A 12,415-nucleotide genomic window follows, 5' to 3' on the forward strand; every position below is an offset into this window, starting at 1 on the left:
GACTGGTCTGTTGACGGTAGAGAGGTACAGTACAGGAGACTGGTCTGTTGACGGTAGAGAGGTACAGTACAGGAGACTGGTCTGTTGACGGTAGAGAGGTACAGTACAGGAGACTGGTCTGTTGACGGTAGAGAGGTACAGTACAGGAGACTGGTCTGTTGACGGTAGAGAGGTACAGTACAGGAGACTGGTCTGTTGAGGGTAGAGAGGTACTGTACAGGAGACTGGTCTTTTGAGGGTAGAGAGGTACTGTACAGGAGACTGACCTGTTGACGGTAGAGAGGTATTATACAGGAGACTGGTCTGTTCAGGGTAGAGAGGTACTGTACAGGAATGAATGGTTTGTGGATTTGCGGATTTGTGTGTGTGTGGTGTGTGTTGTGCATTAGAGTGATTTTAAAAATATAATTCTCAAACTATGGGAGGGGGGATTGAAAGTTGAGGGGGTAAACACACACACAAACACACCTGGGCGCATGAATGGCAGGTCTGACTTCACACTCCACAGGCCCTTTACCACCACACACAGGGCTGCTATTGATGACATCATCATTGGGCATCTGGACACCCCGCCCTTTCCATGTATGTGCTCTGAGAGCCATTCACTCAAAGTCACATACACTACGGCCTCTCACAGACGTTAGTCACAGTGATTCTTTTTCGGAGATTATTCAATTTAACGTGACCAATAATGAACAAACTGTTTTTTTGCTCCTTCTTTGTTATAGGTTGCGTCCCAAATGGCACAGAGGCCTGGTCAAAAGTAGTGGACAACATAGAAAATATGGTACCTGTAAGGAGTGCGTACTGGCGGCAGAGAAGTCAGACGCAGGAGAACAAAAACTGTGTTTCCAAACGGCGCAGTTTAATAACAAAAAACCCACCGGAAAACAGAACAATCAAATAATGGGTAATAACCCGACGCACACCAGGACAGACGTGCACAAGCACTTACAATAAACAGTCACCGACAAGGACATGAGGGGGAACAGAGGGTTAACTTGTTATGGATAGGGGGCAGTATTTTCACGGCCGGATAAAAAACGTACCCGATTTAATCTGGTTATTACTCCTGCCCAGAAACTAGAATATGCATATAATTATTAGCTTTGGATAGAAAACACTCCAAAGTTTCTAAAACTGTTTGAATGGTGTCTGTGAGTATAACAGAACTCAAATGGCAGGCCAAAACCTGAGAAGATTCTGTACAGGAAGTACCCTGTCTGACCATTTCTTGGCCTTCTTTGCCATCTCTATCCAAAACTGAGGATCTCTGCTGTAACGTGACATTTTCTAACGCTCCCATAGGCTCTCAGAAGGCGCCAGAACGTTGAATGATGACTTTGCTGTCTCTGGCTGAAAAACAGTAGCGCATTTGATAAGTCGTCGATCTGAGAACAATGAGACTGGTACGAGCTTGCACGAGACGACTCCATGTTTACATTTTCAGTCTTTGAACGAAAACAACGACTCCCCGTCGGAATATTATCGCTTTTTTACGAGAAAAACCGCATAAAAATAGATTTTAAACAGCGTTTGACATGCTTCGAAGTACGGTAATGTAATATTTTGACATTTTTGTCACGATACGCGCCGGGCGCGTCACCCTTCGTTACCCTTCGGATAGTGTCTTGAACGCACAACAAAACGCCGCTATTTGGATATAACTATGGATTATTTGGAACCAAAACAACATTGGGTGATGAAGTAGAAGTCCTGGGAGTGCATTCTGACGAAGAACAGCAAAGGTAATCCAATTTTTCTTATAGTAAATCTGAGTTTGGTGAGTACCAAACTTGGTGGGTGTCAAAATAGCTAGCCATGATGGCCGGGCTATCTACTCAGAATATTGCAAAATGTGCTTTCACCGAAAAGCTATTTTAAAATCGGACACCGCGATTGCATAAAGGAGCTCTGTATCTATAATTCTTAAAATAATTGTTATGCTTTTTGTGAACGTTTATCGTGAGTAATTTAGTAAATTCACCGGAAGTGTTCGGTGGGTATGCTAGTTCTGAACGTCACATGCTAATGTAAAAAGCTGGTTTTTGATATAAATATGAACTTGATTGAACAAAACATGCATGTATTGTATAACATAATGTCCTAGGAGTGTCATCTGATGAAGATCATCAAAGGTTAGTGCTGCATTTAGCTGTGGTTTTGTTTTTTGTGACATTATATGCTAGCTTGAAAAATGGGTGTCTGATTATTTTTGGCTGGGTACTCTGCTGACATAATCTAATGTTTTGCTTTCGTTGTAAAGCCTTTTTGAAATCGGACAGTGTGGTTAGTTAACCTGTTAGGGCAAGGGGGCAGTATTGACACGGCTGGATAAAAAACGTACCCGATTTAATCTGGTTACTACTCCTGCCCAGTAACTAGAATATGCATATAATTATTGGCTTTGGATAGAAAACACCCTAAAGTTTCTAAAACTGTTTGAATGGTGTCTGTGAGTATAACAGAACTCATATGGCAGGCCAAAACCTGAGAAGATTCCATGCAGGACGTGGCCTGTCTGACAATTTCTTGCCCTTCTTGATTATCTCTATCCATTACAGAGGATCTCTGCTGTTACGTGACACTTCCTACGGCTCCCATGGGCTCTCAGAAGGCGGCAAAAAGCTGAATCGTGGCTTTGCAGGCTCTGGCTGAAAAAAAGTAGCGCGTTTGGGTAGTGGCTGGTTACAGTACTGTGAGACTCAGGCGCGTGCCCGCGTCGACCCCATGCTTTGTTTTCTTTTGTCTGTTTACCTAAACGCAGATTCCAGGTCGGAATATTATCGCTTTTTTACGAGAAAAATGGCATAAAAATTGATTTTAAACAGCGGTTGACATGCTTCGAAGTACGGTAATGGAATATTTAGAATTTTTTTGTCACGAATTGCGCCATGCTCGTGACCCTTATTTACACTTCGGATAGTGTCTTGAACGCACGAACAAAACGCCGCTATTTGGATATAACGATGGATTATTTTGGACCAAACCAACATTTGTTATTGAAGTAGCAGTCCTGGGAGTGCATTCTGACGAAGAACATCAAAGGTAATCAAACTTTTGGAATAGTAAATCGGAGTTTGGTCAGGGCTAAACATGGTGGGTGTCTAAATAGCTAGCCGTGATGGCTGGGCTATGTACTCAGAATATTGCAAAATGTGCTTTCACCGAAAAGCTATTTTAAAATCGGACACCTCGATTGCACAAAGGAGTTCTGTATCTATAATTCTTAAAATAATTGTTATGTTTTTTGTGAACGTTTATCGTGAGTAATTTAGTAAATTCACCGGAGGTTTGCGGGGGGTATGCTAGTTCTGAACGTCACATGCTAATGTAAAAAGCTGGTTTTTGATATAAATATGAACTTGATTGAACAAAACATGCATGTATTGTATAACATAATGTCCTAGGTGTGTCATCTGATGAAGATCATCAAAGGTTAGTGCTGCATTTAGCTGTCTTCTGGGTTTTTGTGACATTATATGCTAGCTTGAAAAATGGGTGTCTGATTATTTCTGGCTGGGTACTCTGCTGACATAATCTAATGTTTTGCTTTCGTTGTAAAGCCTTTTTGAAATCGGACAGTGTGGTTAGATTAACGAGAGTCTTGTCTTTAAAATGGTGTAAAATAGTCATATGTTTGAGAAATTTAAGTAATAGCATTTCTAAGGTATTTGAAAATCGCGCCACGGGATTACACTGGCTGTTGCGTAGGTGGGACGATTAGCCCAGAGAGGATAAAGGAGAGTCTTGTCTTTAAAATGGTGTAAAATAGTCATATGTTTGAAAAATGGAAGTTTTCGGATTTTCGAGGAGTTTGTATTTTGCGCCACGCCCATCATTGGATATTGGAGCAGGTGTTCCGCTAGCGGAACGTCTAGATGTAAGAGGTTAAATACACAACATGTAATTGAATGGGATGGAACCAGGTGTGATGGAAGACAAAACAAAACCAAACGAAAATGAAAGGAGGATCAGCAATGGCTAGAAGGTTGGTGACTTCGACCGCCGAACGCCGCCCGAACAAGGAGAGGGACCAACTTCGGCGGAAGTCGTGACAGTACCCCCCCAACGCGCGGCTCCAGCAGCGCGTCGACACCAGCCTCGGGGACGACCCGGAGGGCGAGGCGCAGGGCGATCCGGACGAAGACGGTGGAACTCCTGCACCATAGATTTGTCCAACACGTTCTCGACCGGAACCCAGCACCTCTCCCCCGGGCCATACCCCTCCCACTCCACGAGATACTGAAGGCCCCTCGCCCGGCGCCTCCTATCCAGTATGGAGCGAACGGAGTACGCCGGGGCCCCCCCGATGTTCAGAAGGGGCGGAGAAACCTCCCGCACCTCAGACTCCTGGAGCGGGCCAGCCACCACCGGCCTGAGGAGAGACACATGTAACGAGGGGTTAATACGGTAATCGGGTGGAAGCTGTAACCTATAACAAACCTCGTTCACTCTCCTCAGGACTTTAAATGGCTCCACAAACCGCGGACCCAGCTTCCGGCGGGGCAGGTTTCGGGTCGAGAATCAGACCCGGTCCCACGGTGCAAACACCGGGGTCTCACTGTGGTGGCGAACTGTATTCCTCTTTTGGCGCGTCACGGCCTGCTGAAGGTGGACACGGACGGCTTCCCATGTCTCCTCCGCTCGCCTGAACCAGTCGTCCACCGCAGGAACCTCGGTCTGACCCTGATGCCAAGGCGCCAGAACCGGCTGGTACCCCAGTACGCACTGGAAGGGAGAGAGGTTAGTGGAGAAGTGGCGGAGCGAGTTCTGTGCCATCTCAGCCCAGGGCACGAACGCCGCCCACTCCCCCGGCCGGTCCTGGCAATAGGGGAGAAACCTGCCCACATCCTTGTTCACTCTCTCCACCTGCCCGTTACTCTCAGGGTGAAAACCCGAGGTAAGGCTGACCGAGACCCCCAGACGTTCCATGACGTGAACTGGGGACCTCGATCAGATACTATGTCCTCAGGCACCCCGTAGTGCCAGAAGACGTGTGTAAACAGGGCCTCCGCAGTCTGTAGGGCCGTAGGGAGACCGGGCAGAGGGAGGAGACGACAGGACTTAGGGAAACGATCCACAACTCCCAGAATCGCGGTGTTACCCTGTGAGAGTGGAAGATCAGTCAGAAAATCCACTGACAGGTGCGACCAAGGCTGCTGTGGAACGGGTAAGGGGTGTAGCTTACCTCTGGGTAGGTGCCTCAGAGCCTTACACTGGGCGCACACCGAGCAGGAGGAAACATAAACCCTCACGTCTTTAGCCAAGGTAGACCACCAGTACCTCCCGCTCAAACAGCGCACTGTCCAACCGATCCCAGGATGACCAGAGGAGGGTGACGTGTGGGCCCAATAGATCAACCGTTCACAAACAGCAGATGGGACGTACAGACGCCCAGCGGGACACTGGACGGGAGTGGGCTCTGCACGTAATGCCTGCTCAATGTCCGTGTCCAGCTCCCACACTACTGCTGCCACCAGGCAGGAGGCGGGGAGTATGGGAGTGGGATCCATGGGCCGCTCCTCTGTGTCATACAGCCGGGACAATGCGTCTGCCTTAACGTTCTGGGAGCCTGGTCTGTAGGAAAGGGTAAGCATAAAATGGGTGAAAAACATGGCCCACCTTGCCAGGCGAGGGTTCAGTCTCCTCGCTGCCCGGATGTAGTCCAGATTGCGGTGGTGAGTCCAGATGAGAAAAGGGTGTCTAGCCCCCTCAAGCCAATGTCTCCACACCTTCAAGGCCTTGACCACAGCCAACAGCTCCCAGTCCCCCACATCATAGTTTCGCTCCGCCGGGAGCTTCTTTGAGAAGAAGGCACAGGGTCGGCGCTTAGGTGGCATACCTGAGTGCTGAGAGAGCACAGCCCAAATCCCAGCCTCGGACGTGTCCACCTCCACTATGAACGCCAAAGAGGGATCCGGATGGGCCAGCACGGGAGACGAGGTAAACAGAGCCCTCAGGTGACTAAAGGCCCTGTCCGCCTCAGCTGACCACTGCAAGCGTACCGGGCCCCCCTTCAGCAGTGAGGTAATGGGAGCCGCTACATGACCAAAACCCTGGATAAACCTCCAGTAGTAGTTGGCAAACCCTAAGAACCGCTGCACCTCCTTTACCGTGGTGGGAGTTGGCCAATTACGCATGGCTGAAATGCGGTCACTCTCCATCTCCACCCCTGAGGTGGAAATGCGATACCCTAGGAAGGAGACGGACTGTTGGAAGAACAGGCACTTCTCAGCCTTGACGTACAGGTCATGCTCCAACAGGCGACCATGCACCCTGCGCACCAGGGACACATGCTCGGTGCGTGTAGCGGAGTATATCAAGATGTCATCAATATACACCACCACACCCTGCCCGTGCAGGTCCCTGAAAATCTTGTCTACAAAGGCTTGGAAGACTGATATCGCATTCATCAACCCGTACGGCATGACGAGGTACTCATAGTGCCCTGAGGTGGTACTGAAAGCCGTCTTCCACTTGTGTCCCTCCCGGATACGCACCAGGTTGTAAGCGCTCCTGAGATCTAATTTGGTGAAGAAGCGCGCACCGTGCATTGACTCAATCGCTGTGGCTATGAGCGGTAGCGGGTAACTATACCTCACAGTAATCTGATTCAGACCCCGATAGTCAATACACAGGCGCAGACCTCCCTCCTTCTTCTTCACAAAAAAGAAACTCGAGGAGGCGGGTGAAGTGGACGACCGAATGTACCCCTGACGCAGGGATTCGGAGACATATGTTTCCATAGCCTCCGTCTCCGCCTGTGAGAGGGGAAACACGTGACTCCTAGGAAGTGCAGCGTCTACCAGGAGATTTATCGCACAATCGCCACGTCGATGAGGTGGTAATTGAGTTGCCTTCTTTTAAGAGAAGGCGAGAGCCAAATCGACATATTCAGGGGGAATGCGCCTGACCTGGTCTGGACTCTCCACCGTAGTAGCACCAACGGAAACCCCTAAACACCTACCTGAGTACTCTCGCGACCACCCCGTGAGAGCCCTCTGTGGCCAAGAAACAGTGGGGTTATGACAAGCTAACCAGGGTAGGCCCAGCACCACGGGAAACACAGGAGAGTCAATAAGGAAGAGATTAATTCTCTCCTTGTGACCCCCCTGCATCACCATGCCCAAAGGAGCGGTGACCTCCCTAATCAACCCTGACCCTAATGGTCGACTATCTAAGGCGTGAATGGGGAAAGGCACAGCCACGGGAACAATGGGGGTCCCTAAACTATAGGCTAACGCTCTATCAATAAAATTCCCAGACACGCCTGAATCGACGAGCGCCTTATGCTGGGAATGCGGGGAAAACTCAGGGAAAGTGACATACATAAACATATGTGCAACAGAGGGCTCTGGGTGAGAATGGGGCAGGGAGAGACAAATCCCACTGGGACCAGGAGTAAGAGGGGCGCTCAGAGGAGACCCCGGTTGTGCTGGTGGAGGCGCTGGAAGAACTCCCTGTCTCTTCCAGCGGTCCATAGTCTGGACAACAATGTCCATGGCGGTGCCAAGATGGTGGAGCATTGCTGTGTGCTCCCGGACGCGCTCCTCCACCCCTATACCCGGTGTACCTGCTCCTGCTGACTCCATAGTCAGGTCGGTGATTCTGTAAGGAGTGCGTACTGACGGCAGAGAAGTCAGACGCAGGAGAACAAAAACTGTGTTTCCAAACGGCACAGTTTAATAACAAAAAACCCACCGGAAAACAGAACAATCAAATAATGGGTACATAACCCGACGCACTCCAGGACAGACGTGCACAAGCACTTACAATAAACAATCACCGACAAGGACATGAGGGGGAACAGAGGGTTACCCTCTCTAGGGTAGGTGGCACCAAATCGTCCCACCTACGTAACAGCCAGTGTAATCCCGTGGCGCGTTATTCAAAAACCACAAAAATGCAAAAACTTCAATATTTCAAACATATGACTATTTTACACCATTTTAAAGACAAGACTCTCGTTAATCTAACCACACTGTCCGATTTCAAAAAGGCTTTACAACGAAAGCAAAACATTAGATTATGTCAGCAGAGTACCCAGCCAGAAATAATCAGACACCCATTTTTCAAGCTAGCATATAATGTCACAAAAACCCAAACCACAGCTAAATGCAGCACTAACCTTGGATGATCTTCATCAGATGACAACCCTAGGACATTATGTTATACAATACATGCATGTTTTGTTCAATCAAGTTCATATTTATATCAAAAACCAGCTTTTTACATTAGCATGTGACTAGCATGTGACTAGCATTCCCACCGAACACTGCCGGTGAATTTACTAAATTACTCACGATAAACGTTCACAAAAAGCATAACAATTATTTTAAGAATTATAGATACAGAACTCCTCTATGCACTCGATATGTCCGATTTTAAAATAGCTTTTCGGTGAAAGCACATTTTGCAATATTCTCAGTAGATAGCCCGGCATCACAGGGCTAGCTATTTAGACACCCAGCAGGTTTAGCACTCATCAAAGTCAGATTTACTATAAGAAAAATGTTCTTACCTTTGTTGTCTTTGTCAGAATGCACTCCCAGGACTTCTACTTCAATAACAAATGTTGGTTTGGTTCAAAATAATCCATAGTTATATCCAAACAGCGGCGTTTTGTTCGTGCGTTCAAGACACTATCCGAAAGGGTAAATAAGGGTGACGAGCATGGCGCAATTTGTGACAAAAAAAATCTAAATATTCCATTACCGTACTTCGAAGCATGTCAACCGCTGTTTAAAATCAATTTTTATGCCATTTTTCTCATAAAAAAGCGATAATATTCCGACCGGGAATCTGCGTTTAGGTAAACAGACGAAAGAAAATAAAGCATTTGGTCGACTCGGGCACGCGCCTAAGCCCATAGTACTCTGATCGGCCACTTGCCAAAAGCGATAATGTGTTTCAGCCTGCCTCGATATCGTTCAGCTTTTTCCCGGGCTCTGAGAGCCTATGGGAGCCGTAGGAAGTGTCACGTTAGAGCAAAGATCCTCAGTCTTCAATAAAAAGAGCCAAGATGAAACACAGCTTGTCAGACAGGCCACTTCCTGCATGGAATCTTCTCAGGTTTTGGCCTGCCATTTGAGTTCTGTTATACTCACAGACACCATTCAAACAGTTTTAGAAACTTTAGGGTGTTTTCTATCCAAAGCCAATAATTATATGCATATTCTAGTTACTGGGCAGGAGTAGTAACCAGATTAAATCAGGTACGTTTTTTATCCGGCCGTGTCAATACTGCCCCCTAGCCCTAATAGGTTAAATACACAACATGTAATTGAATGGGATTGGAACCAGGTGTGATGGAAGACAAAACAAAACCAAAGGAAAATGAAAAGAGGATCAGCGATGGCAAGAAGGTCGGTGACTTCGACCACCGAACGCCGCCCGAACAAGGAGAGGGACCAACTTCGGCGGAAGTCGTGATAGTACCGTCTGGGATACTTCAATAATTACCATAATGGCCCTTTTATAGCACTCCTTAAGACCCTTAAGAGCAGTAAAATCATCTTTAGAAAATGTAAAATACTGTAATAAATCCTTTATTCTTTATTTGTGATTTTCCATTCCTCCATTGCATGTCTTATCATCCCTCTATCTCTTTGTCATAGAAAATTGCCATTCCAGATGAAACGGGAGAGAGAAACACATATAAAGCCCCATTAGACACTGAAGCCTAATTAATGCTCTTCAGACTGGGCTCCCGTTGAAACTAGTGATCACTACCCAAATATGCTTTAACTGAAAAGCAGTCCTAGTCAACATACGAGGGGAAGGGAGAGTTCAGCACAACCTTTTCCTTTTAATAGAGAGATTAGACGGTGGTAGAGGGAGATTTATTAGAAGAAAAAAATGACAGTTCAATGAATGCCAATTTGATGACAGACAGTCGTCTATGGTCCCGGTTTGAACTCTGCATGTTGACATTTTTGGAAAAGAAAAAAGAAAAGAAAAAGAACACCTCAAAGAAATCAAAGAAAGAATAGGTATGGCTATCGACTGTATGACATATTCTCTTTCTCACTAAGTCTATATTTGTCTTGTCTGTTTCTCGCCCTCTGTCTCAGTCTCTCTCTCTCTCTCTCTCTCTCTCTCTCTCTCTCTGTCTGTCTCTCTCTCGCGCTCTCTCTCGAACAAAATCCCCTCTTTTCCTATCTGATATCAGACTGAGCAAATGGTTCAGTCTCAGTAGGTCTCTCAGGAAGAGTTTAGGTCCGGCGTTCCCTTACCTCGCCCAAACGCAGACCCAGACCTGGTCTGAGTCCGGAATGGTACCCTATCCCTTTATAGTTCACTACTTTTGACCAGATGGGCCCTGGTAAAAAATAAGTGCACCATATAAGAAATAGGGTACAATTTTGGATGCATCCAGAGTCAGGCTTCAAGGTCCACTACCATAACACACAGCCAACACACAGATGGACAATTAGCTCTGAATGCTAACCCTATGTAGAACACACTCTGAATAGTAAGCCTCTGTTTGATTTGCAATTAGCTTCTCTGTGTTGAGTTAAGGCGTAATTCACCCTGAATAGTTAGCCACTGTTCCATTAGCAATTAGCTACTCAGGGATGCAGATATGCAGTTATCTTCAGTTCAATTAGACTTGAATGGTTAGTGTCAGCATGATTAGCAATTAGCCACAGTGTGATAAGCAACTATGCCAGTTGCCCAATAGCCCACATTCAAATATCCTGGAATGGTTAGCCTAGCTGGAGAGCTTTTATTATTGAATGGTTAGCAATTAGCCTAAAATTGCTGTATGATTACCCCCCTTATTACTAACGGAAATGCTTTTCCACTTGTATGTGAATGTACCTAATGTACCTTGCATGACACACACCCAGAAATTAGGGCCCTGTGTTTTGTGCAATTATGTGATATGCCTGGCTTTTAAATATTTTCCAGAAATCCCGGTTGGAAGATTTGTGAAATGAGGAGGGAATAAGAAGGAAATCCGGAATCCTGGAAAACCTGACATTTTGGGAAAATTATGACATTTTGTAACCCTACACCTGATTCAACTACTTGACCTAGGCTAATATAGACCAAAAGTGAAGAGAAAGATTGTTTGAGGTGAGTGGAAAGCTGTTGAGTGTGAAACCTCTATGGCAACTCTTGTGCCAACACCCTCCAGTAAGTGTGTGTGTATGTGTGCGTGTGCGTGTGCACGTGCATGTGTGTGTGTGTGTAGCCTCGTGTTTGCCTGCCTGTATTTCTATCCAAAGTGGGAAAACAAGAACTTGAATAGTGAGGGAGAAAGGGCTGGGAGCTTTCTCTGAAGGAGAGAGGGAGGCAGGGAGGGTGTGATGGAGGGAGGGAGGGTAAATAAAGGGGGCAATAGAAGCTACCAAATCTCCCTCCCTCCCTCCCTCCCTCCCTCCCTCCCTCCCTCCCTCCCTCCCTCCCTCCCTCCCTCCCTCCCTCCCTCCCTCCCTCCCTCCCTCCCTCCCTCCCTCCCTCTACCCCACCCCTCTCTGTGCTGCTACCTCACCCCATCCTGCCCACTCCCCTTCTCCATCCTACCTCACTCTATCCACCCTCACACACTTGTCTTTTGTGTGGCAGGGAACCCAAGGAACAATCCTGACTCTCTTTTCCCAAAATAAGCCTGAAGTGAGAGAGGGAGCGCAGAGTAAAGCTAGGGTGAGGAGATTGGACCTGGGAGGTGCACAGCCCCTAGTTATGAGCTGTGGGAGTGGGAGTGCACTGGCTGGACTCACTGCACTTACCTCTCAGCCAAGCCGACTAGAATAGCCTGCCTGCCTGTACTGCCTACCTGCCTGCATGTACTGCTTGTCTCTCTACTCTCTCTCTCGCTCGCTCTCTCTCTCTCTCCTTCCCTCCTACTTTCCACCCCGGAGTGTGAGAGCGCTGAGATTCAGAAGGTGCGCCTCAGATCCACTTTTAGTCAGCCTGAAGACGGCATAGACGTTTTCCCCTCCTCTCTCTCGCTCTCACCCTGTTCCTCTCTCAGTCTCTCTCTCTCTCACTCGCTCACTTTCTGCAGAAGCACATGGACTAAATTTCCTCCAGGGAGACAGAGAAAGAACCAAAAGAAAAATACAATTTGTTCCACCTGCAGTTGGTGAAAATATTAGATTTTTTCTGTTGTTGTTGTAGTCCCCCCCTCCCTTCCTCTGCACATGTAAACAAACTCAGCTTTAAAACCAGAGGCATTTCTAAATCTTTTTTTTTTTAATTCCTTTTTGTTCTTTTGATATTGACTGATCTGATACAATCCAAATTTCTCCGGGAGACATGCGTGGCTGAAGGAGGAGAGGAGCCAGAGGACCCACCTGAAATTACCACCTCACTGACACCCACACACATCACATTCCTCCATCTAACCTTCAACGCTCGGTGGAGAGAAACGCAAGGTAAGCCCCCGGCGTCTTCTTCCCTC

At 47.2% G+C, this 12,415-nt stretch overlaps 1 protein-coding gene across 1 annotated transcript in view; it reads left to right on the forward strand.

Annotated features, from left to right (window-relative positions):
• Nucleotides 1-11,588: 11,588 nt before the first annotated feature.
• LOC106588826 (uncharacterized) overlaps nucleotides 11,589-12,415 on the forward strand; it is a 109,621-nt gene continuing 108,794 nt past the window's right edge. Inside the window, exon 1 of the mRNA XM_014178286.3 lies at nucleotides 11,589-12,389. The gene's annotated coding sequence lies outside the window, so the exon portion shown is untranslated. The remainder of the gene's footprint in view (nucleotides 12,390-12,415) is intronic.

The sequence above is a fragment of the Salmo salar genome, chromosome 27, assembly GCF_965601325.2.
Source record: "Salmo salar chromosome 27, fSalSal1, whole genome shotgun sequence".
Lineage (NCBI taxonomy): Eukaryota > Metazoa > Chordata > Actinopteri > Salmoniformes > Salmonidae > Salmo > Salmo salar.